The sequence below is a fragment of the Mus caroli genome, unplaced genomic scaffold, assembly GCF_978045245.1.
Source record: "Mus caroli unplaced genomic scaffold, Mus_caroli_1 scaffold_18, whole genome shotgun sequence".
In the NCBI taxonomy this organism is placed as follows: Eukaryota; Metazoa; Chordata; class Mammalia; order Rodentia; family Muridae; genus Mus; species Mus caroli.
Genome location: NW_028227273.1, coordinates 86,019,319 through 86,044,045, shown reverse-complemented (window position 1 = coordinate 86,044,045; position 24,727 = coordinate 86,019,319). Strand labels below are relative to the sequence as shown.

The 24,727-nt window shown below is 46.7% G+C and overlaps 1 protein-coding gene across 3 annotated transcripts in view; it reads right to left on the bottom strand.

Moving 5' to 3' along the window:
- Agpat4 (1-acylglycerol-3-phosphate O-acyltransferase 4) overlaps positions 1–24,242 on the bottom strand; it is a 101,674-nt gene extending 77,432 nt beyond the window's left edge. The window contains exon 1 of one of the 3 annotated variants that reach the window (XM_085832880.1): positions 24,223–24,242. The gene's annotated coding sequence lies outside the window, so the exon portion shown is untranslated. Of the gene's footprint in view, positions 1–17,596; positions 17,709–23,576; positions 23,745–24,222 lie in introns of those variants that run through there. The other 2 variants (XM_021149365.3, XM_085832878.1) reach the window with 2 other exon arrangements.
- Positions 24,243–24,727: the final 485 nt, after the last annotated feature.

The window sequence follows — 24,727 nt, the reverse complement described above, 5'->3', positions numbered from 1 at the left end:
CCAGATAGTCTTGCACTGAGCCAGAAGCCCCTGCTTAGCTAGACTGGCCAGTGAGACCCCGGGTTCCCCCTTCTCCAGCCTTCTGGAGCTAGGGTTATAGGCATGTGCTACCATGCTCACCTTTTGATATGGATGTTCAACTCAGGTTCATTACCCACTGAGCCAACTCCCAAGCCTGGGCAAGGCATATATTTTTTTTAAAGTATGTGGAGTTCATGAAAGATTAGAGGAAAAAATTAATAAGTTCCCATAGCATAAAAGCAAAACCTGAAATTTAGAAAGGAAAATTCACCTTCTAAATGGATGGCCATTTCCTCGTTTCTGCCTTGCATGAGATGATTTCGGCTAATAAACGAAACATTTCAAATACTGAAGGGGACCAGCACAAATATTGAACTTGAACTAAACATGGGTGTTCAGTTCATCATGACAACCACCATGTAGTAGTGCCGTTAGTGGGTACGCCATAAGCCTGCGATGGTGGGAACACGAAGGAGACTGAGGAACATGAAAAGTAGTCACGCCCCCCACCAGGGGCTGTCAAAGTGAGGAAGTGGACTGACCATCCTATCGTGGGGTCTAGAGAAGTAGGCCATGAGATGGTATTGCCATTTGGTACTGAAAACAAAGCACTTGATTCACTTCACCAACGACCTTCATGTCTACCTCTGCTATCACTGAGATGCCATGGCCCAGCCCAGCAGCCTTGCTGGAGGTCACTGCTGTCCTTCCCACGTGGTCCTCCATACAGCTGCACATGGGCACATTCCTGGAGTGCCCCACTGCTAATGGAGTTAGCATCAGTGACAGACAGGGCTCAGTACAATCAGGCAGGACACACCCTAGCCTCACCCCTGCTATAGACAGCCTTCCTCTCTTCCTTCACATCTGCCTCCCTACAACTTCCCAAATGACTTAACTATAGGATAAGCAGCCTATGAAAATCTAAATACAAAATGCATCAAACTCCCAGCATCTCTCCAGGAAATTGTTTCACGCACAGCATCATTAAAAGTATTGTATAAGATTACCTCCCGACCGTGTGCAAAGAACACGAGACACACAAGAATTTCAAGTTTAGACTTGGGTCCAATATCTGAAACATCCCATCATGTATATGCAAATATCTCCAAAACCAAAATATAAGTCCAAAACTTTTGCTGTCTCAACTATTTCAGCCAAAGGATTTTTATTTATTTATTTATTTATTTATTTATTTATTTATTTTGGTTTTTCGAGACAGGGTTTCTCTGTGTAGCCCTGGCTGTCCTGGAGCTCACTTTGTAGACCAGGCTGGCTTCGAACTCAGAAATCCGCCTGCCTCTGCCTCCCGAGTGCTGGGATTAAAGGCGTGCGCCACCACGCCTGCTAGCCAAAGGATTCTTAACTCAGGTCTTTTTCTTACTAATCTTTCCTCTTGTGCCTCTGATCATCAGTTTGGCTTTGTAAGATTTTCCCTCATCTTGTCCTAAAATTAAGACTTAGGGAAAAATTCAAAACTTTGCTGGGAATTTCTGTGAATTTATTTTATCATCTAGTATTTTTTTAATGATTTTATTGCATGTGTGTGGGCGTTTTGCCTCTATCTATGTCTGTGTATCACATATGCCTGATACCCAAAGAAGCCAGAAGAGGGCTTCAGAAGGCCTGGAGCTGGAGTTACAGACAGTTATGAGTGGTCACGTGGGTGCTGGGAATCAAACCTGGATCTTCTGCAAGAGCAGCCAGTGCTCTTAAATGCGGAGCCATGTCTCTAGCCCATTTTTTATGACTATAGAGAAAGGCATTAACCACAATCCTTTTGGTTCTCTGTAATTTTTAAAATCAGATTCTAAGGCCAAACACAGACATGCACTGCTGCTTTGTGATAGACAAGAAAACTGGACACTGGGGGAGACAACCTCAGCCACCAGAGGTAGACAAACCAGTCAGTCCCCTCTGTACCTTGTAAAGCTAGTGGGTTTGCACATTGCCTCCTTCTGAACTGGTCCCACCTATCCAGTCTGTCTGGGCCAAATACTCTATTAGGACTGCAGTGTCACACAGGATAAAGCATCTATGGCCACATGGCATGGCTGAAAACCAACAGAGATGGTCAGCCATATATACAGGGCCCAACTTGCAGCCCTGTGGAAATCCTCTCAGACCTGAAGTGAAAGGAACCACAGCTCAGAGGCAGATGGCAAAACCACATAGGCACAAACCAATAGGCTTTAGGAAAATGCCCCCAGAAAGCATTAAGCAGAGGCCTATTTTGAGTTGCCGTGTGCTACCTGGGAGCCTAGGACTGGGCTTTGTGTAGGGGTAAATAAGTGCAGAGAAGAAACGAATACCTAGAGTCAGAGCATGTGAACTTGACTCTTGGCCTTCTGCGCCAAATCTTAGCTTCCTCACCCGTCAGCAGAAAATACTGACCTCCCATGCCCCTAAGAGTAGTCCAGGCTGGGCAGAAGCTCTGTGGGCAAACTGCGGATGCCCTACTGTAAGTCCTAGTTTCATGGCTCAGAAAATGAGGTCTGGGGCCATTTGTCCACATGGTCCTCGTGTTTGGGTTTGTGGAAATGAACATGCACTTGTCCTGGGGTGACAGATAACCAGACAGAGAATCAGAGGAAAGTTCAGTGACACAGGAGCTCGTCTTCAGTGGATGATCCAGGGATGCTCTGTCCAGAAAGGCTAGTTCAGAGGGAATAGGCATTTATTTCCTTTCTGCATCTCAGATACCAGTAACTAGGCTCTTCTCTCTCCCTGTCCCTGTCTGTGAGGTGCCCTTGACTCTTGAATTCTTGAGAGACTGCCAGTACCAATCTTTATTTTCTGTTAAAGACAGTGGGGTCAGTGGGAAATCAATATAACTACCTTTAAAAAAAATTTTTTTTTTGCTTTGATTTTCATATACAGGGATGTCAAATGAACCCAGGCCATTTCCCTGAGAAGACTCTAGCATAATGGATCTGAAGAGTCTGACTAGATCACAAATGCACTTAGGTGCTTCTCTGACATGAATCATTTATTAGAGACAGAAATGCTGGCTGTGAGTGCCCGAAATAAGTTGACTTACAGTACCCTTGTTTCTAGACAGCTCTGAAACATAGCCACAAGCGCATCAAAGCACTCAGGTCTGAAAAATGCTTTGGGGTCACTGTGGACTGGCAGTTCCTCGAAAAGCTTCATTAATACCAATAGCGATGACGAAGCCTGAAGCAGGACCTTCACATTCCCTGCCCTTTCTTCAGTCCTACAGTTCAGGAGCCATACAGACACTTCATGAAGCGGTGATGATATACCAGCTCCTAAGAGGAGCCCAGGATGGGGTTCCTAAGGTACACATTCATTCATTCATTCATTCATTCATAAGTTTATTCATTCACAGTAGGTTGTCTTTGGAATTTCATTCATTAAGTTAAAAGATTCATTGATAAAGATGAATTTATCTTCTTTATAAGGTAGGAAACATCCTGATGAGACACATTATCTTGTTTACTACCTTCAAAAGAAAGAAATCAGTAAAACCAAATCAAACAAAATTCATCGATTTGGGCCCCAAAGATGGAGCACTTTGCCACCAAGCCAGACAACCTGAGTTAACTCTGGAGACACACACAGTGGAAGGAGAGGACCACTTCTGCAAGTGGTCCTCTGACCTCCACATATGCCATATGGTGTTCCTCTATGTAATGTGCACGCACACACACTAAATATAACTTAAAAATTTTAAAATTGATTTGGATGGTTGCTTTATACATGTATTACATTAGACTTCTGGTTCTAATGGGGCCCTTCTTGGGGTTTGCAGAGGCTGGACATGGCATCCAACAACCTAAAATGTTTACAGGTCATATGTCCAGCCTGCGGCCTGGACAGACTCCCACCCCTTTCACCTCTCACAGAACACAGGGATCCTCAATAAATGTTAATTAGATCCCAATTTCTAGATGATTTAATGTAATTCAATTTCCGTGCAGAACACTGAATTTCCAAAGAACCTAAAAGCAACAGCAGGGATAAATGGACCCTTCCGTTCCCCTCGCTACTGCAGGGAGCACATGGCAGAGGCCTCCTCACAGAGCCTGCTTCCTAAGGCCAGCAGACAAACCCACAGGATTAGCTTCAGTCCAGGCACACCTTGCAGGTGGCATAAAGAGCCTCTTCATGACAGGGCAAAGGTATCAAGCCATATATCAAACATACTCAACTGTGGCTCACATAAAAGCAAATGAGCTACTTAAACCCCAGTGGGGTGCTGCACTCAGATACTAGGTGGAGGAAGGAACTTACAGCTGACAGATTCTCCCTTTGAAAAAGAGTTTTTCATTAAAATACAAGTAGATCTGGTGAAAGCAAAGGATTCAGTACTATTTGTGGGAGTCATTTACCAAGTCATGAAATTATCCCCGTTATTATGGTAATCCACACACACTAGGGAACTTGCAAAGCTCTGAGTTAAGATACCAGAATCTACCTGGAGCACGCTAACCACAAGACTTTGCTTGTCGTTCACCAGATAACCCATTGCAGAGGAGGCTTTGTTTTTAAAACATGGCTACAATCTTGCGATTAAGTACTGTTTAAGTAGTTGAACCATTCTTTCTTTAACCATGATATCCAACTGTCCACGTGGCAGTCACACTAGGCTAGCTGAATTACTACACCCTCGCTGTTTTGTCATTGTGTATTTAAGCTTTCCTTCTCCTTTCCCTTTCTTTGATGAGACAACTTTGCCTTACAGCCCAGGATAACTTGGAACTCACTATGGAGCCCAGGCTGGTCCTAGGATCCTTCGGCTTCAGTCCTGAACGGAAAAGAATGCACTTCCTTATCCAGCCTTGTTTTCGATTTTTGTTTTTCAAGAATATATAATGAAGTGGTCAACATTATGGACATAAAGGTGTTCTTTCCCCTGATTTCTGGGCTTTGTCTTTCAAGTCTGTAGGTTTGAAAAACAATCATTTGAAAGTGTCCAGTGAACACAGTCCAATTCCTCTTTATGATAATGTAACTGTTCTCCTGGTTACTGGCAACAATCGTGAATGCCTGCTGTCTTCATACTTTGAAACTTGTATCTTGTGTTTCAATTACTTTTTGTTCTGTTCTTTGAGACAATGTCTCCAAATGTAGCCTGGGCTGGCCTTGAACTCTGAATTCTCATGCTCTTTTAATCTCTTGCCTCCTTAACACAGGGAGGCAGAGGCAGAGAAGCAGGATGATATCTTTGAATTCAAGGCCAGCCTGGTCTACATAGTGAGTTCCAAGACAGCCAGAGTTGCAGAAAGAGACCCTGTCTCAAAAATCACAAGCCAAGTTCTTTGTATTTTATACCTATAACATTTAAAGTGAACATTTTCCAGTTTGTTAGCTTTTATTTAAGGCTCTAGGGGAGCTTTAACCCATTATGAAGTAAAAAGGATGCTGTTTTTTGTTTGGTTTCAGGACCTGGAGGTGAGGGACTGAGGTCTATACTTTACACACCAAAGCAGACCTGACCTCCAGGTTCTTCCAGCATCCCTCAGTTCCTACCTGGCATTCCCTGCCCCAACCCTGAACTTTCCAGCACAGGGGCTGGCTGCCCTTCCCCAGAGGCCTTTCCCCACCCCGAAACTTTCCCGAAGCAACTTCCCTGGCCTTGGTCCTTGGGGCCAGTGAACTTCCCCACTGAAGAGCAGCTTTCCAATAAACCTGCCTTTAATATAATCTAATCTGGTTTAAATTGGCCCTTTTCACCAGCAGCAGAAAAATAACCTATTGTTTTTCACCATGTTTAAGCATAGAAAGCTATTCTTTCACTCTGATTTCTCAGCCTGCAGAAAAACAACAACAACAAAAACAAACAAACAAACAAACAAAAAAACCGAGGAAACAGTCACTTTTCTAACCTTCTTTTCCCAAAGTTTGACCCTGTTTTCTGTTTTTGTTTTTTTTTTTGTTTTGTTTTTTTTGATTTTTCGAGACAGGGTTTCTCTGTATAGCCCTGGCTGTCCTGAACTCACTTTGTAGACCAGGGTGGCCTCGAACTCAGAAATCCACCTGCCTCTGCCTCCTGAGTGCTGGGATTAAAGGCGTGCGCCACCACGCCCGGCTGTTTTCTGTTTTTAAATTTTCACCTACCCAGCTCCGGTTGTTTTGGATGTTTTGTGTGCGCGTGGGCACACGTGTGTGGGGATTCCTGCGGGACCCGAGGCTGATGTTGGGAATTAGCATTGTTGTGCCTCCACCTTATTCAATGAGCAAGGTTCCTCAATCCAACCCAGGGCTTTCCCCTACCTAGCTGGCTCAGGGGATCCCCAGTCTCCGTGATCCCCATGGGTCACCACACACGTACCACATTTGCACGGATTCTGAGGCTCCAAAATGAGGTCCTTATACTCACACACGAAGTGACCTAACCACTGAGTCATCTCCACAGCCCGTCTAGTATTTTAATACTAGAACAGTCTTTAGAAGGATTTCAGTAAAATCTCTTCCCATGTTGGTGAATATTTCCTTTCTCCCCCACTGCTTCAGGCTTCGCCTCATCCCGATATGCACAGCTCCAACTTTACCACACATTAACAATTTCCTCTTTAAAAAGCCACACTCCAGGGGATCTTGCATATTAATGAGCTCACTCATTTCCTCCTTCTTGCTTCTCTCTGTTCCCCAATTAATTTTCCAAGATTACCTATCATTTAGTTAATATATTTAAATTTTTAAGGCTCAAAGATTTACAGTGACTTTAAAAATATTTACTAAGGCCAGGCATGGTGGCGCACGCCTTTAATCCCAGCACTTGGTAGACAGAGACAGGCGGATTTCTGAGTTCGAGGCCAGCCTGGTCTACAAAGTGAGTTCCAGGACAGCCAGGGCTACACAGAGAAACCCTGTCTCACAAAACCAAAATAACTAAATAAATTAATAATATTTTTTTAAAAATTACTAGGTTTGTGTGTGCGTGCACGTGTGTGGTGCACCATATCCATGCAGTCCCTGCAGGAGTAAGAAGACGGCATTGGGTCCCCTGGAACTGATGTCACAGGTGGTTGGGAACTGCCATATGGGTGCTGAGAACCAAATCCAGGTCCTCTGCAGGAGAAGCCAGTGCTTTTACTGATGAGCCTCATCCCCTCACAATGCATGAGCAGGTTTACAGCCATCACTTGGCAAATGATCGCTTTGTGATTTGTTATTCCGGGTTTATTCACATGTACATTTTGCAGGTAAAGAATGAAGGCCCAGAGAAGTTCTCTGACTTGATTTCTTTGAGTCTGTCTGTCCTTCAACCTCCCAGACCCTTGCTTCCCCTTTCATCCTTCCTCCTGACCTGACTCACAAAACCACTGAGAAGACAGACCAAGACGTGGAAATACCGCGGATGGTTAAAGTTACGTATGTCTGCACCCACAAGCAATCCACTCAACTAACATCTGTGAGTACCTACTGTGTGCTTGACAGCACTCCCCTGCTCCCAGTAACAGAACTGAGGGTCAAAGGACAGGTGAAAAGGCTTCTTCCCGAACCCCGGGCACAGTCTCATTTGTCGTCTCAGTGGTGTGATTTAGCAAATCCTGAGGTTTATTGGGAGGACTTAGAACTTCCTCTCCTAAGCCTTGGCCCTGAGCCCTGTGCTAATAGGAATTTCATTAAAGATCATTGCCCAATGGTCAGAATGAAAGCAGCACTGAGCTCAGTGCTGAAAGCGAGCCTGTTCTGGCTGCAGTTCCTGCTCTTCTCGGAACTCCATTCCTAAGAAAGCAAATTCTGGCAGCTTCGAGACTCTAGAAACACAGATGACCATAGCTCACAAACTTCTCAGGTGGTAGAGCATACCACAGGCCACAAGGCTAAAACAGCTGATATCACATATCATCTATAGATGTCCTAGGGCTCCAATGGGAAGGTGGTTCAGAAGTGTACTTGCCACCTAGGCATGAGGCTCTGAGTTCACAGCCCCAGCACTCACATAGGAAGCAGACACAGTGGTGTGTGCCTGCAGTCCCAGTGCTGGGGAGGAGAACACAGGTCTCCAGAGCTGCTGGCCACTCAGCCTGGTGTGATGAACATGCCTCAGGATCACTGAGAGTCCCTGTCTCAAGAAATTAAGGTTGAGAAGCAAGCAAAGAAAGAAAAATGGCTGATGTCAACCACATGCACACATGTGTACACACATGCACACACCCCTTGCTCTTTTGGTCTTATAGAAGACAAGCCATAAGCACAGGTGGCTTAGGTCCACATGGAGAAGTGGGCAGTGTGGTTTAGCATGTTAGTTTAACAAAGCAAATGAATGAAGCCTCGTGCAGAAAGACCCAAGGGAATTCTAGTTACCAGGAAGAAGGCATCCATCCTTAGCCATGACATAGCAAGAGCCCTGGTGGATGTCAACACTGTCAAAAGCATCTTTGGGTGGTAAAATGGACCATCCTACACTCATACCACCTCTGTGAAACTGGAGCAGAAACAAACATCGATCCAACGTCACCCTGACCCCAAGTACAGCCAGCAGGAGGGAAAGGCCGTGGTAACATCACGGCAACTCTGCAGCCAGTCTACCAAAGAGTGAGCCAAGCAGAGGCCTGTGTGCCAAGCAGCAATTGCCTCCATTGAGAAAACCCAGGCTTGGCAAGATGTCTCGAAGGAAAACTTGGCCAGGTCACACACAGGACTGTTTCCCTTCACGGAAGGCCACTCTGAAAACCTGAGATTAAATTCTCTTCCATCCCCCACGGTAAAAGTGGTGATCACAAATGAATGCAATGGGTGACGGTATTCACCAGACTCACGAGGGTACAACCCACAAGACACTCATGACTCAGTTATGTGAAGGAAAAGGCAGGGAGGAAGCTGCCTTCTGATGGCCAAAGTCACTGGAGTCAGCTCCCTGGGGCCAGTGATGGTGGCCCACAGCAGACACGGAGGAAGCATGGGTTAAGAACGGGGGTAAATAACCGAGAAGAAATGTGTTCAGATATACTGGCTAGGAGCTGAATTGGCCCCCAAGTAGAAGTTAGGAGCTGATGTCCCCTTTTCCAGTTTTACATCTAGAAGACTCCCCACTTCCCCAGAGGTCAACCTATAAGCTGTTGAGTATTTGGGAACAGTGTCATACGTATAATGTCAGCACCCAAGAAATAAAGGCAGGAGGAGCAATAGGTCAAGACCATCTTTAACTACGTAAAAAGTTCAAGACCAGCCTGGACTATATGAGACCCCAACTCACAAGCCAATAAGGTACAACAACAAAAACAACTACGTAAAAAGTTCAAGACCAGCCTGGACTATATGAGACCCCAACTCACAAGCCAATAAGGTACAACAACAAAAACTGCTGAAGCTCCCTGTACCTGAAAACCTCCACAGTGGCTCTGTAGAGGAAGCTGCTCCAGCTGCCCCTCTCAGCCCTCAGTAAAGAAATGCTTGTCAGCCAGGCGTGGTGGCGTACGCCTTTAATCCCAGCACTCGGGAGGCAGAGGCAGGCGGATTTCTGAGTTCGAGGCCAGCCTGGTCTACAAAGTGAGTTCCAGGACAGCCATATAGAGAAACCCTGTCTCGGAAAAAAAAAAAAAAAAGAAATGCTTGTCTTCTACAAAGGTGCTGGGGTGGAGGTGAGGTGGCAAAGTGAGTGGGACTTCTGTCATGGTTAGGGTCCCATCGCTGTGAACAGACACCATGACCAAGTCAACTCTTATAAAGGACAACCTTTAATTGGGGCTGGCTTACAGGTTCAGAGGTTTGGCCCTTCCATCATGGCTGGAAGCACGGCAGGGTCCAGGCAGGCATGGCGCTGAGAGTTCTACATCTTGATTCAAAGCCAGCCAGAAGACTCACTCTGGTCAGACTTGGGCATATATATGCCACTTCAAAGCCCACACCTACAGTGACACACCCCCTCTAACAAGACCACACCTACTCCAATAAGGACACACCTAATAGTGTCACTTCCTGTGAGCCAACCATTCTAACCACGAGTCTACCTATTCAAACAACCACAGCTTGCTTCTAATATAATTCTGGATAAGAGATAAGGGCAGTAAAATTACAACTAGGTTAACACTAAAGCAACTCTGGATATAAACTATCTACTGACCGACTGACTGAGATATGAAAATGCCTGCCTGCACTGCTGTGCCACTCACCATGGCTAAAGAAGGAAGTATCTTGCCGTGTGAAATATGGCAGACCCCAAGATGTCCTGCTGCATGGACTGAGCTAGAACCAGAGTAAGAAGTGGCCACTGCCATGCAATAGCTCTAAAAAAGGCAAAAGTAGATAGAACCTGGGCCCCTAGTAGTTTGGACCCAGCGATCTGAGGAAGGATCAACTAACGGGGTACAAGGGATTTAGGGAGTAACAAAGTTTTAAGATGGGTTTTGGTGATGGCTTCACAGTAAGTATGTGATTCACCCAAACTAATAAACTGTACACTTGAAATGGCTGCATTTTATGGTGGAAAAAAAAAATCTTATCTCCATAAAGCCATAAAAACTTTTAAATGCGGGCCAGTGACATTACTTAGAGCACCCGTTCTTGACCTGTAGACCATGGCCCCTATGTGGGATGAATGGCTCTTTCACAGGGGTCACCTTAGGTCATCAGAAAACACAGATATTTATATTACGATTCATAACAACAGCAAAATTAGTTACGAAGTAGTGATGAAAATAATTTTACAGCTCTGGGTCACTGCGATATGAGGAACTGAATGAAAGGGTCCCAGCTTTTGAGAACCTCTGACTTAGAGGGAGAGGGAACGACACGCTGTTAGGCATAACAGTCTGAGTTAGATCCCTAGAGCCCCTATGGTGGAAGGAGAGGATCAGTGGGTCTCTGACTGCACGTGTGCCATGGTGTGTACACACACAGTAAAATAAAACAAATGTAATAAATAACTTAAACGAACCAGTGCAAGAAAAGAAGGAAACATCTTAAATGATGGAAATTCCAACATCAAGATGAAATCTTCGAGTGTTAGAAGTCCAATTGACTTCTTTTCACAGAGATGTAAAAGGACTGGGAAGAATGGGAACAGTGGAATAGAGAAAACAGGTCAAGACAACCTTGTCTCATCATCTGGTCCTTAGGAGAAGCAGACAGAAGCCTGGCTCTAGATGTGCCAGCCTCCCAAGCTCCAATTTTTTGTTGTACACACAGGTTTGTTAGCAGGTGACGCAGTCTGTCAAGGAAACAACATCCTTACCTTGGCATTGTCTCAAATGACTCACCAATAACAGCCCGATGACATAAAGGATCTCCACTCATCAGGATTTAGTTCCAGCCTGTGCAGTGCTAGTCTGAGAGGGACTAGCGGTCCTGAACTACAGTTCTGGCCTTTACACTCCTGAATTTTTGAAATCAGGCATCTTTATTCCGGCTCCAGCCTTGTGACATTTCCCCTAAGACATCCCAAAGACTAAGAACCCAGTGGCTCCAGATAAAGATCTTAGATTCTTCTGCTCTTTAAACAGTGATCTGTCTTTTCAGGAACACTGGAAAAAAAGTCAAGGAGGCAGGAACTCATCTTCACTCTGGCCCATCCTTTCCTGTCTGAAAACAAATTTCCTACAGATGAAATTGGCACGCTGTCCAATCAAACAGCACAGCATCATCAGCCATCGGCACAGTGAAACTGGAGTCTCAAGATTTGAGGCAGAGCCATCCTTTCTGTACTGAGATCGCACCATACGATCTGGCTGTCCCCAGTGGCAGCCACACTGGAATAAAGGTGCTACTCATGACTCTCCCAGTACATGAGAGCAGGGAATTGTATCTGTGCCCAAGGTAAACTCCCCACAAATTCTCAAAGGTGGTTGACAACGGTTCCAGATGGAAACTTAATTCGATTCTGTTCCTTAAAATATGACATAGCTGCAGAGTAGGTTCAAGGTTAGCCTGGGTTACACAGCGAGCTCTTGTCTCTAAAACTAACCACACCACAATTAGCTCCTAGGTGTCCAGCTGCCTTAGGGTCATGAGCTAGGAAGGCTGCCCAGAATTCTGGGAGGCCTGTGGGTATCCCCCACAAACTGGCACACAGGAAACCTAGTGAACTCTAGTCTCAGTGCGGATGGGCTGGGAGGGTTTGAGTCCTGCCCAAGGTAGAAGGTAGGGCTTCTTTTCAAGGCCCGTAAGGGACTTCAGGACTAGGGGATGTAGTACGTTGCTCAAAAGGCTGGATCTTACACTGTGATGGACCAGCTGACGAGTCTACGAACTTACCCCAACCTTAACTGACCCATAATACCTGCAATCTGACCAACCAGGATGACATCACCTGCACCATCTGAAAGTCAGAAACTTGTTCAGCATGTGTGACCACCACCCCAGGACTGCCCCGGGCTGAAGATAAATACTCAGAACTAGTGGTGGTTTGTTCCTTCCACATGCTGTTCTAGAGGGATGCAGGAATGCAGCTCCGGAGTAGTGTGACCACACAGAGCACAGGTCCACACTCACCTACCTGATGGAGGCAGCTTTACCAACAAACCCGGGTCAGAAGGTGGATGCTCTACTTTCCACCAAACCAGCCAGCCTTGCAATGCAGAGAAGCTGTACTTTCCATGCTTCAGCAATATTACTATACCTCTGTCTGGGAATGTATATTGATCATAGAAACACATTTCTAGACTACTGGAACTTTCCACCCTATTAAAAACACTCCAGGAAACAAGCAAGCAAACAAAACCAGGGCAAGAGGGGTGTTCCTGTGATGAGACTGGTCTGTTTCTTTTCCCCCTTTTCTCTTTACTTATGAGTGGATCCTTGGTTCTTTCTGCATTCTTACAACATGAGGCAGGCCCTCATGAAGCCTAAGATCACAGTACCCGCAGAAGTTATAGTGTGAAGGTACTGATCTTGACTCCAGAGCAGGATCCTAGAGCCAAGAAGTAGCTTGCCATCATGACATGAGCAATCTCTGTCCATGGTGACAGGATCCAAGAATAGCCCAGAAGGGGTCCATCCTAGCAGAAGTGGGAAAGATCCTAAAAGGTAGGAGACTGGAGACAAGGCGAGAAAGAATGAACCACCACTAAATGTTTCATTGGCAGAAGAGAGGTCAGGAATGAAAAGCAGCCACGGCAAGAACAGTGTCGACGTGACTGTCTCATGCAACTGCACTGTCCCTTCTAGGACTCAGACTTGCCATCTGGATATAGATGACAGAGAGACAGGAATGAATCTCAGAGTCACAAAGAGACTGTCCAACCTGGTTTTCTCCTCAAAACTTTCCAGAAATATTCCTCTAGTCGAGGGGCTCACAACTAAGTGCGAGCGCCTTGGCCTTGCTTTAATTTGGCGTTGTTGCCTTTTCTCCAGGATTTATTTATCTGGGGGGAGGGGCGGGAAGGGCACACATGCTCCAGCATGCCTGAGGATGTCCGAGGTAAGCCTGCAGCATGCCTGAGGATGTCTGAGGTAAGCCTGCAGAAGGTGGTTCTCTCATCTGTATGGAACACAGCAGGTCACTGGGCTCGATGCAAGTAGCTTTACCTGCTGGGTCATACCACCAGCCAGCTTTTGGTTGTATTAATTAGGGTCTTATGGAGCTCAAAAGCTGTATGCACTTGGAGATGGCCTTGAACTTCTGATTCTCCTGTTTCTGCCTCCAGAGTACTGAAAATACAGCCACACCTGGCTGTTTTCACCTTTCTACATGAGGCTTTAGAGAGTGACCCAAGTTTGTTCTGTACAGCACAGATGGCCCCAGAGACGGGAGCCTTGGTTACAAAGTTTCCATTGACCCTGGACTCCTTGCTGACCATGCAGGAAACAAAGGCAGCACTCACAGGGACATCAGATGAGCCAGCCCCTTGTGCCAATGGTAGCATGTGCCAGGGAGCAGCCCCCAGCCTGAGTGTTCAAGGTCTCCTGGGCAGTGAGTGGAAGGCTATTCATGGAACCAAACCTAGAATGCACATCCCCGCTCTGCTTCTCTCTTCACAGTGCAGCTCCTCATGGCCCCTAAAAGGCTCCGTGTGTGTGGACGCTGCTCCAAGAGTGGCCAAATTAAAAAGCAGGCGTCCTCCCTGGTTCTCACTAATGGAACATCTGGGTCACATTACTGGTGACAGGCAGGTGGAAGCTTAATGATGAGCACCGCTAGGTGACAGGCAGGAGGAAGCTTAATGATGAGCACCGCTAGAAAAACATCAGCTCGACCGGAGGCTGGCTCAGCAATCTCAGGACGACTGGATCTGACCTTAGAGTATGCACCTAAGGAACGGAGAGAAGCATGGTGGGACTTGTCGAGGACCAGAGATCACAGTTCAGCCATCGAAGTGGAGAGAGGGGGTCGGTGGGCGTCAATGGAACAAAAACTGGAACTAATAAACGAACAACTGGGCATACTCAGAACCTGCCATTGTCTTCTCTTTGAAAGTTCACTAAAATGTTAACCTGTTAGTCCTCTACAGCAGGAGGCCAAATTGGGATTTAATTGACATCTCAAAATACTCGCTATGTGCTTTGGTCTGTGTGTGTTTTTTTTTTTTTTTTTTTAAATCCTTCCCTTGAGTCACTGGGGTGATATGGAAAACAAATGTCTCTGTCCATTTTGCATCTAAGAGAAGCCTTTTTCACAGCAGCAGAAACCAGCAAAGGTTCTGAGGCTGTGCAATGTAAGCATGTGCCGTCATTACATAGCGCCTGGCAGAGCCAAGGTCGGGGGGCTTGAATATTCTTAGCACTGAGACTTCGGCTCATTAACCAAAGGGCATCAGCTCCAAGTCAGGCCAGAGAAAAGAACACAGAACCTTCACAGGCGCCGGAGAAAGAGTAAGTGGACACACGCTTATGCAAAATGCTCACCATCTAGTGAGTGCTGTCTGAGGGACATTGCTTAGTCAAGTGACTACATGACAGTACAGAGCATAACATGACATGCCACAGCCGGAAAGAACCGCATAGAAAACCTCCCCTTTTCTTCAGAGTGTCAAAGGGGCCTCAAGATAACCAGTCACCAACTCCCAGATTCTCTGACCTGCTCCCTCCCTTCCTCCACAGGCCTGATGAGGCCTCACTGAAGGGTCTGCTTCTCACTGGGACAGCCTTGTATTTCTTCCTAGGCCACAGCCTCTCTCAAGGCTTGCCTGTTGTCCGGTCCCCTCTGCCACCCAGACACATTCCTCTCCTGTGTGGTGTCTGAACTTCTATGATGGTTAGTGTTAACTGGCAATCTGACACAATCTAGCGGCCTCGGAGATGGGCATGCCTGTGGGAGATTATCTTGACTGCATTAGTTGCGTTAGAAAGACCTGTCCACTGTGCTTGGGGACATTTTCTGGGTGGGATAGTAGACTGTAGGGATGGAGAAGAGGGGGTGGAGCATCTGTGGGCATTCTAAGCTCTCCTCTTTTTGGCTGGGACAGAGGACTGTATAATGGGAGAGAGCTGAGCGACAGTGTGTTCTTTGCTCTCTTCAGATGGCAGGCAAATAGAGAACGTTTACTTCAGGCTCCAGCAGCCTTGACTGCTTATATTGGAGGGCCTGTGAGATAATGAAACCCTTTCTCCTTTAAGTTGCCTTTATCAGAGTACTTTAGTCACAGTGATGTAAAAACAATGGCGACTGGTTAGCTTGGTTCAGGAAAAGCAAGTATACCAAGAAGAGAGACCGGGAGTCTCTAGGAAGCATTCCCAGACAGAACAACGGGCAGAGGGGATGGGGGATGGACAGGCAGGCCTCACAGCTGTCCCCACACCCCCCAACCCCCCTCCCCACACACACACACACAGGGAGTCTCTAGGAAGCATTTCCAAACAGAACAACAGGCAGAGGGGATGGGGGATGGACAGGCAGGCCTCACAGCTGCCCCACACCCCACACACACATACAGAGCTCCTCATCTCGCAGTGAAAAAGTGATCTATGTAGGCTATTGCCCTTCTCCAGGACACCAATGATGCCGGGCTCCTTCACGAACCCCTGTGATAAGCAAAGGGCAGCCTCAGTCCAGAAATGTTATAAGAGGATGGAATCGTCTGTGACGGTGGAATAAAAGACTTGCCCTACTCAGGCAAATCTTCAAGGCTGGAATGACAGATGGGGAGGTAAGAAGATACAGACCCTGTGTCTACCAGAGCTAGTCCATGAAGCTCCGTGTTGCCCAGTTGTTGGAAGTTGAGGCTTCAGGGATCCAAGATTTGCAAGGCCATCGGGGAGGCCCTTGTGTGGGCAACACAGGGTCAGAGGTGGAGGGAAAGAAAGGCTTGCAGTTGGAGTGAGCGGGCAGTGGAACGGGACTTGGCAGCTGACTGGTGCATTCAAGGAGGCATAAGACCAACACTGCAGAAGAGAGCAGAGAAAGGGTTGCAAACTGCCTCCCCTAGTCCTATGACATCCATCTCTTTCACCAGAGGGAGGTGGTTCCCGACTCCCGCAGGGCTGGGATCTACCTGGCAGAGTCTTGTCTGACAACCCAGCCCTCAGCTGCTCTTCCTGCAGCCCAGGTGACTGACATCTCACACTACTACAAGCAGGTTACCCGGATGGAAGGTGTGAACTGTTTCACTATGGGTTTGTAGACTATACATCCGTGCTTTCCAAGTAGCCTGCTACTTTTTAATTCTTAAGCAAAGTATCTAGGAATTTAAATTTGTTTGAGAAAAATCCACCAGGGCTGGGCTTAGGCAAATTAGCCCTGAAAAATTGTTTCCTTTGAGCCAGAGAGCAAACCGATGAACTTCCGCATGTAGAAGCCATGGTTGAAATTCTCTTACACAGCAGCTCTCAGCTTTGGGGGAGATGTTATCCTGTAAGGATGTATCTAGCAATTTCGGGAACAGTCTAGGTTGTTATGGCCACAGTAGGAGAACTTACTCTTGGCATCTAGTGGCAAAGGCCAAGGATGCTGTTATCAGCCTACCCTACACAGAACAGCCCCGCAAACACAAGTCACTTGGCCCCAAATGTCAACAGAGGATTCCTTTAAGGAGCACTCTGTGGGAGGGCCTGACTGGGAGGCACACAGATAGGAAAATGCGACAGCCTTGAACACCTTACCCAGGCTGGCTGCCATGTTCTGTGGTTCCCTTGAGAAGTCCACACTGTCCATAGGAACCCAGCACAGTAATTAAGGTAGAGGCGTAAAGAAGTAACCGTTTTGTGTCGTAATTGTGCATCTACAACTCTTCTGACTAGAGAAGGTCAGGGAAAGAGAGAGAGATGGAATCAGGGCTACTGAGAGAGCTGTGATGGCTACAGCAACCGTCAAGTTGACAGGACCTAGAATTACCTCAGTGACAAATCTAGGACAGAGTTTGCAGGTGGGGTTAACAGAGATGTGAAGAACCACCTTAAATGTGACTAGCTTGTTTCCACATGCATAAAGCCCTGGGCTAGAGAAAAAGGAGAAAGTGAGGTCAGCACTAGGCTTAACCCCTCCCCCACCCCGCCCCGTCCCACCCCCGCCCCGCCCCGCCCCCACCCCACCCCCTGTCTTTCTGTTTTCTCAATGTAAATACACACATCACATCAAGATGCCAACCCATACCCGTGTTCCTTTAAACTGTGAACCAAAAATAAACCTTTCCAACCTTAATTTGCATTAGTCGGTCATTTATCCACAACAGCAAGGAAACACTAAACCGTAAACTGCCTATCCCTTCTTCTTAGTCCAAACACCTACCCTTCCCCACAGCAGAAGAGAGAAGGAAGGAGCCAGCACGACTTAAGGACCAACCGAGACCCAGGACAAAGGCTGTGACAGCTGCATTGATTGTGTGCGTTAAGCTGCTGCGTCCCCGGAAGAAGATGTGCTTGGTTCTTTAAAATTTCATCAGTCTCAGTTAACCTCCTGCCCCTGGGGAACTGACTGCTCACACGGGGCCCAGGGAGATGGGAAGCAAACCAGTTTTCACTCCTGGGTCAACTCATTCCTCCCATTCTTGTTTCAAAGACTGTCTGAGATAAAGCCCGGCAGCATCTTCACGGATGACAATCTGCCTTTGAAACTGGGTGACAAACTTAAGGAGGAGGAAAGTCAGGCTCCATCCAGGCAAGGCCTGTGGGACCAGGGCGTGGGCGGGGTTCTTAGGTAGACAGAAGTGACTTGGTGAGCCTGGCTCCTTGGATAAACACAGGTCGTGAGAGCAGTTCATATTGGCTTTTACCATATGCATTGCCAAGTCTTTCAGCTATGCTTTTATCACAGGCCCCTTTCCCTGCCCCTCCCCTCCACTGCCGCCATCTCCCAGAAAATTATGCAGGCGGCACTCTCTAGCAGCAATGGTTGCTTGTCTTACATGCACTGTTTCTCAACTTCTAAAACACTTCTCTGTCCTGCCGCATTTTTGCCGACTTAAAAATAAGTATGAAAGGCATGTGAGGGAAGATCCATAGGATGTGTGTTCGTTTTAAAAATAAACACTTCTTTTCCTTTGGCTGGGGACGTATTTCAGTTGGTTGATCATTTCCTAGAAGCACAAAGCAAGAAGGTAGGGAGAGACCATCTCTACCACTGCCTGAAAAGGGGAGGGGGTGACACACACCTTTAATCTCAGCACTGGGAGGCAGAGGCAGGCGGATCTCTGTAGGTTCCACGATAGCCTCAGGTACAGAGTCTGTTCCAAGTCAGCCAAGGGTACACGAAGAAGCCCTATCTTAAACAAACAAAAGAATTCTAAATGTTCCCCATTTTCTAGGCCAGTGGTTCTCAGCCTGTAGGTCGCAACACCTTCGGTAAACTTCTGTCTCCCAAAAAATGTTTACATTACAATTCATAACCGTAGCAAAAATACAGTTATGAAGTATCAACAAAAGATCATTTTTATGGATGGGGATCATGACAACATGTAACGTGTGCTACAGGATCACAGCATTGGGAAGGTTGAGAACCGCTGCTCTAGGCTCTACTTGGGACTGGGAGAGAAAGTCACCACACCAGGATAAGAGATAGTTGTCTGCTGCTCGGAGGCAAGGCTCTGGAAAGCAAGAGTCAAGAGTTCAAGCCTCAGTGCTCCTTGTTACCATTCCAGATGAGTCCCGTAGTTTACTAATCTGTATTGTACAATGGACAGTTATGGTAGTTTTCACATGAAATTTGTTAAGGACACAACTCAGATTAGTGTGTGTAAAGTTCGAACAACCAGCTGGAGAGATGGCTCGGAGGTTAAGAGCACTGGCTGCTCTTCCAAGGGTCCTGAGTTCAAGTCCCAGAAACCACATGGTAGCTCACAACCGTCTGTAACTGGGTCTGATGCTGTCTTCTGGTATGTCTGAAAACAGCAACAGTGTACTCATACATAAAAAAAAATAAATAAATCTTTAAAAAAAAGAAGAAGAACTAGAATATAAATCTATTTTTAAAAAACTTAGAACAACCAACAGACATATAGGAAGCCCTCGGCAAAGGTAGGCCTCTGCCACTGCCACTCTCGCAGATCCTACATGGTGGCCAGTCTTATCAGTGTGTCTGAGTCACCGCACATTCCCAAGATTGAGGGAGGAATCACTTCCTGCAAGACTTTCAGTGCCAGCTTCAAAGCACCATGAAGGCCAAAGATACTCCTTCACTTTCAGACCCATAGCAAAAAACGCTCAGGACAGGGAGGCAGCATCTAACCCAAGCAGAGGGACAACAGATTCATTTCAGGCCGACCTCATCAGGAATTAAAACAGGGATTAAAATAACCCAAGACTTGATAACTGGTTTCCCCCCAAGGTCAGACAGACCGAGGAAGGTGCTCTTCCTGGTGAACTTTGTCCCACTGCCTCGTCACTTCTAGGCTGAAGGTGGAGATAACAGAGAGTAAGATCAGTCTACTGAGAAAACTTTCTGAGCCCCAGAAATACACAGAGGCTCCTGGATGCTCTGTGGTCCTGAGGTGAGCTGCTCTTGCTACACAGACTGTCTGAGGTTTGGGAGGGCTCTAGACTCTTGTTTCTACTGACACCATATGTGCTAGCCTTGTAAATGAAAAGAAAACCCCAAAGAATAAATATTCTTTGAATTTCAAAGAAATTCAAAATATTCAAAGAAATTCAGTAAACCGATAGACTTTAGATAGGCCTTATAAAGCAAAGCAAAGCAAAACAAAATCCTATATCTTGTGTCTGCTGGGAAGAGCCACAGTCCCCACAAAGAGCAGGGTAAGCCACTCTCCCTCCGCATCCTCTGTTCTCCTATGGATCCAGCACTCAGAATCCCATTTCTTCCCGTTTTATTAATTAACAGATGTTTCCCAGACTTATGCTCAACCAATATAGAAAAACACAAGAAAACTTTAAGCGGGATGAGAGTTAGCAGCTAACCATTTTCTCCCCCACTGCCCAGTGCAATCTATATTAAAACATTGTTTGTCAAAACGACATTCAAGCCGGGCGTGGTGGCGCACGCCTTTAATCCCAGCAGAGGCAGGCAGATTTCTGAGTTCGAGGCCAGCCTGGTCTACAAAGTGAGTTCCAGGACAGCCAGGGCTACAGAGAAACCCTGTCTCGAAAAACAAAAAAACAAAAAACAAAAAACCCAAAAAACCAAAACAAAAACAAAAACCAAAAAATGACATTCGAGGCCATTAGCTAGTGAATGTTTCTATCATTATCTCCAGGGCTAAGGGAGCTTCCCGTTGTTCCTGCTAAGCTCGAGATACTTCAGTAGTGCACATCCATAGCATAGCACGGAATGTTATAGCAAGGGACTTGATGTCGTTCAATGAATGGAAGAATAAATGAATGAATAAATGAATTATGCAGAGCTGCTAGACAGTGAGGACTGCTGGAAGTCTGGACACTAACAGACCTGAGGGTCTAGGAAAACATTAGAAGAAAAGAAAAAAAAAAAAGAAGGAGAGAGAGAGCAAATAGGCAAGAAATCCTTGCGATGCAAGAATGCATTCGGGGGGTGGGGGGGAAGCAGGTTCAACATAAACCACTCTCACATGGCATTTCCTTTTATTTTGCCATTAAGGGAGAAAAACAGATTGGCTAGTCTTTGAAATCTCTTAATACCTTCCCCCAAGGTGGTTTAAAACTGTAACGGCTTAACTGAGTTGTTCTGAAGCATAGTGGACACACAATAACTACAAAATACAAACTAACACACACACACACATACACACACCAGCCCCAAGCAGAAACCCTCTTTCCCACAGCCCTGGCAGAGTGCTTATCTTCTCGAGAATTCACTGGAAACTGAATTTCAGAGTCTAAGGCTAGTTTTCCAATGCTAAACTGGACTCATCTGTGTTCTCCTAATGGTAGAATATTACTAAGCGAGGCTTAGCCATGTACTTCATCAGTAAATCAAGAGCCACTCAGAAATGGGCACGCCTCTTTCCCTGCCCACCAGACCTACCTTCAGAACACAGCAGGGAGTTGTTACAGAAAGTGTGGCCTTAACCAACTCCTCTCTGAGCAGCCATGATTTAAGGCAATGGCTGGAATGACTAAGATGGCTCCCTCCTTCTCTGCCCTCTCGAGCGTCCAAACTACAGCCAAAGTCATGACATAGCCTGGCCTTCTGAGTCACCCTGGGGTACTTTGTTTCCACCCAGCTCCAGCTGTCTTCCCCAGGTTAAACAAGTCACTCTTTATCTGGAGAGCTGAGAGGGGTCTGGTCTGTTTGGTTATTTACTACTTTCTTTTTGCATTGGGTTTGGGTCTGGAAACTTCTTGAGTGACATGCTGAGACAAGCCCACTACTCCTGTGCTTTGGAAGGTCAGACGGTAAGTCCATTGTCTTGTCCGGCGGAATGCTAAAGTAAGTTTGGCAAAATGAAAGTTGAATCATTATTCTGAGTACGTTTTTTATGCTCTGTACCCCTCACCTAATTCTCTTGTCTTTAACTCCGTTTTTTCTCTAGTTAGATTTGTTTGTTTTGAGGGTTTCTAGGGACGTTAGACAAGTTTTCTACCACCAAGCAACAACCCCAGCCCTCTAATTTTGTGCCCTGTTCTTTAGCTCCCATTTGTAGCGAACTTTTGTATCTGAAATGCTTAAAATCTCTGGAACTATGGTCAGTTTTTAAGACAGAAATAAATAACAGTAGTGAGATAAAGAACATTCTAGAAACTACTGGTTCTTCTCGCTTCCACGTAGCCAAGAGGCTAGGGTTCCAAGCCATGATTGGGCTTTAATAACCTGAAAGTAACCTGAGGCCTTTTAAATTCTTACCACAGATAATCTCAGTAATACAGGACTCTATATTGGTACCATTAAAGAAGCAATTCTGGTACTGGGCATGCACATTAGAAGAGGGTCCATTATCAGGCTTGCTTCAGGGGTACTGAATAAAAGCAGCACCTAGAGCCACACCTGCCATTGGGCCTGCCTTCTAAGCAAGGAACTATTTGTATCAAGTTTTGTCCACCTCTGCTTATTACTGGGTAGGTGATAATTTCCTCTCGTGTCTTAGTTTTCTTCTGAAGGTTTGTTTTTTCCTCCCTACGATGCACCAGAAGGATATCATACCTCTAGCTTGGGAGTCTTAATATTTTTCTCAAACAGGAACCTTACCCACCCACCCCTGATAGACAGAGACACGCATGTACACATCCACACTACGTTTCCCTCCTCCTGAGATAACTTTTTCCCCCCAGCTGAAGATGCTGAGTGATAACTTCAGATGAGCAGATCCGTGCCAGGTTTGGAAAGACTAGAGGGTAAACACTGGGTAATCCAGGTGAGAGCACCGCAGAACAGTACCCTAGAGATCCAGCTCGGGAGTTAGCATTTCTTATGCTAACTGGACTTTGATTTGTGGCTAAATGAAGTTCAGAATAGAAGCAAGACTCGTTTTATACATGTTTAGACTTGTGCGTGAGCCTGAACAGCTGATAACATATTTACCAGTGTGAATTATCAGGTACTTTGCAACACTTTATTTCAATGCAGTATCCTCCTATAAAGAGTTAAATCCCCCTGCCCCTCTTAGTTTGTTCAATATCATATCTTAAGAAATAGTCAAGTTTCTAAAAACTGCCCTTAATACTGGAGAGCGCTTCAAAAACGTCAAAGAACTCCCTTTAAAAATCCCGACATATGATGGAGAACCCAGAACTTAAATTTAAGTAAATAAAGCGGTGATTACAAATGCCTGTTTCCTTGACAACTCCCCTCCCCCAGCCCTCCTGCGATAGGGAAAAACCAAAATGAAAACGAGAGGAGGGGGTATCTACAGAGTCACGTTGCGTTCCAGCGAGGCCCAGCCAGGCCAAGCCCAGGAAGGAAATACAAATAAATCAATTTAGATTGGGACTGTATTTTTGTGGAGTATATTTTTGTGGTTGTCATAGAAACACCAGAGACAGAAGAACGTGTTGCACGAACACAAAAGAAAGCCCGTATATGTAACAGGAGCCATCACTACACCTTCATGGTAGCCAAGAAAATGCTTCCACCCTGGGAGGGCTGCTCGCAGAGCCCCCAGAAAGCCTCTCACAATCTGGCACAAAGCAGTGGTCGCGGAGCCCTGGTGCTCCTCCCTCTGCCCCCACCCCCACCTCCACATCATTCGCCCCAACCCCACCAGCATCCTGCTCCGAGCCTATCCCTTCCAAAGTACTAGGAAACCAGCGGAGCAGAGGGACCCCTGCCAGAGAAGGGCATCCGATCATCACACGCCCCACCCCAGGAAAAGGTGCCTGGTAACCGAACCAACACCACCTACCTCGCTCCAGGCAGTTCTTTGCATTGGTGCTCACAAGCCAGAACTGCGAGGCAGGAGCCGGAGGTTCAGAAACTGCCTCTACTTTAGAGAAGCTGTAAGTCAGCCAACACTGGAAAGAAAAAGCGAGACTCCACCCAAAGGGGTGGACCCTTCGGGAAGGGAAAAAAAAGGTGGTCCTCGGCTGACGTCTCTCCCCACCCATGTCACTTCCTTTTAAAGCTACGACTTAGCAGCTACTGGGAGGGAAGCTCGGACCCCGTGTAACATGAGTCACCCTCTCCTTCCAATGAGTGTAAAGAAGTGTCCAGCTCGGCCTCCTGTTGGAGCCAGATGGGGATTGGGATCGAGTGGATAACAAAGCCATCCCAGTGGCCTGCCGCCACTCGCCCAGTTCAAGAGCCCTGTTGCATCCCCGTGCATACGGCCTGAGAAACCTCGGCCTCCTGCCCTGGAAATTGCCCACCCCCCCGCCCCCGTCCCCTGTGCCATTTCTTTGTGGGGTGGGGTGGGGGTGGGGGGAAAACAGGATGAAAGCTGAAGCCCGCGCACTCTAGTGCCTTGCTCACCACTCCTGGCCACCACTCCGCCAGCCCGGAAGCCCCTTCCAAGATCACGCCCAGCGTTCCCGAGACTAGGACCAACAGACCTAGGATGCCCGGAGCTCCTGTGGATGGATGCTCTCCCTCCAAAGCTGGGTGCCAGCGGGTGCCAGGGCTGCCTACTCCTGCTAGTGCGCACAAGCAGGCAACACACACATGCACATGACATTTACACTCTTGTTAAGTTAGCAAGGGTCTGAGCAGATTAACCGAACAGAGTCGTGAAACTTTAAGAAGGGGGGGGGGGGGGGGGCTGGAAGTACGCAAAAGCCAGGTCTGTGACATTCCTGGAAAGGTGAATTCAATCTCTGGGTGCCTAAAGTGCCCTTCAAATACAGGCTGTTCAAGACACTGTCGCAGATGTTTACATATTTACAGAAAGAATGCCCCGTGGTCGCTCTACTCTCTAGCGCGAGCAGTACTGAGAAATTCCTCCTCCGGGCTGCAGAAGCACAGCAAATAGCTTGCCCTGCAGACAGGAGCCAAGAAGAAGGAACTCAAGAAGCAGGAAAAGGCTTTGGACTTTGACATCCTGAAGATCATCTAGAATGT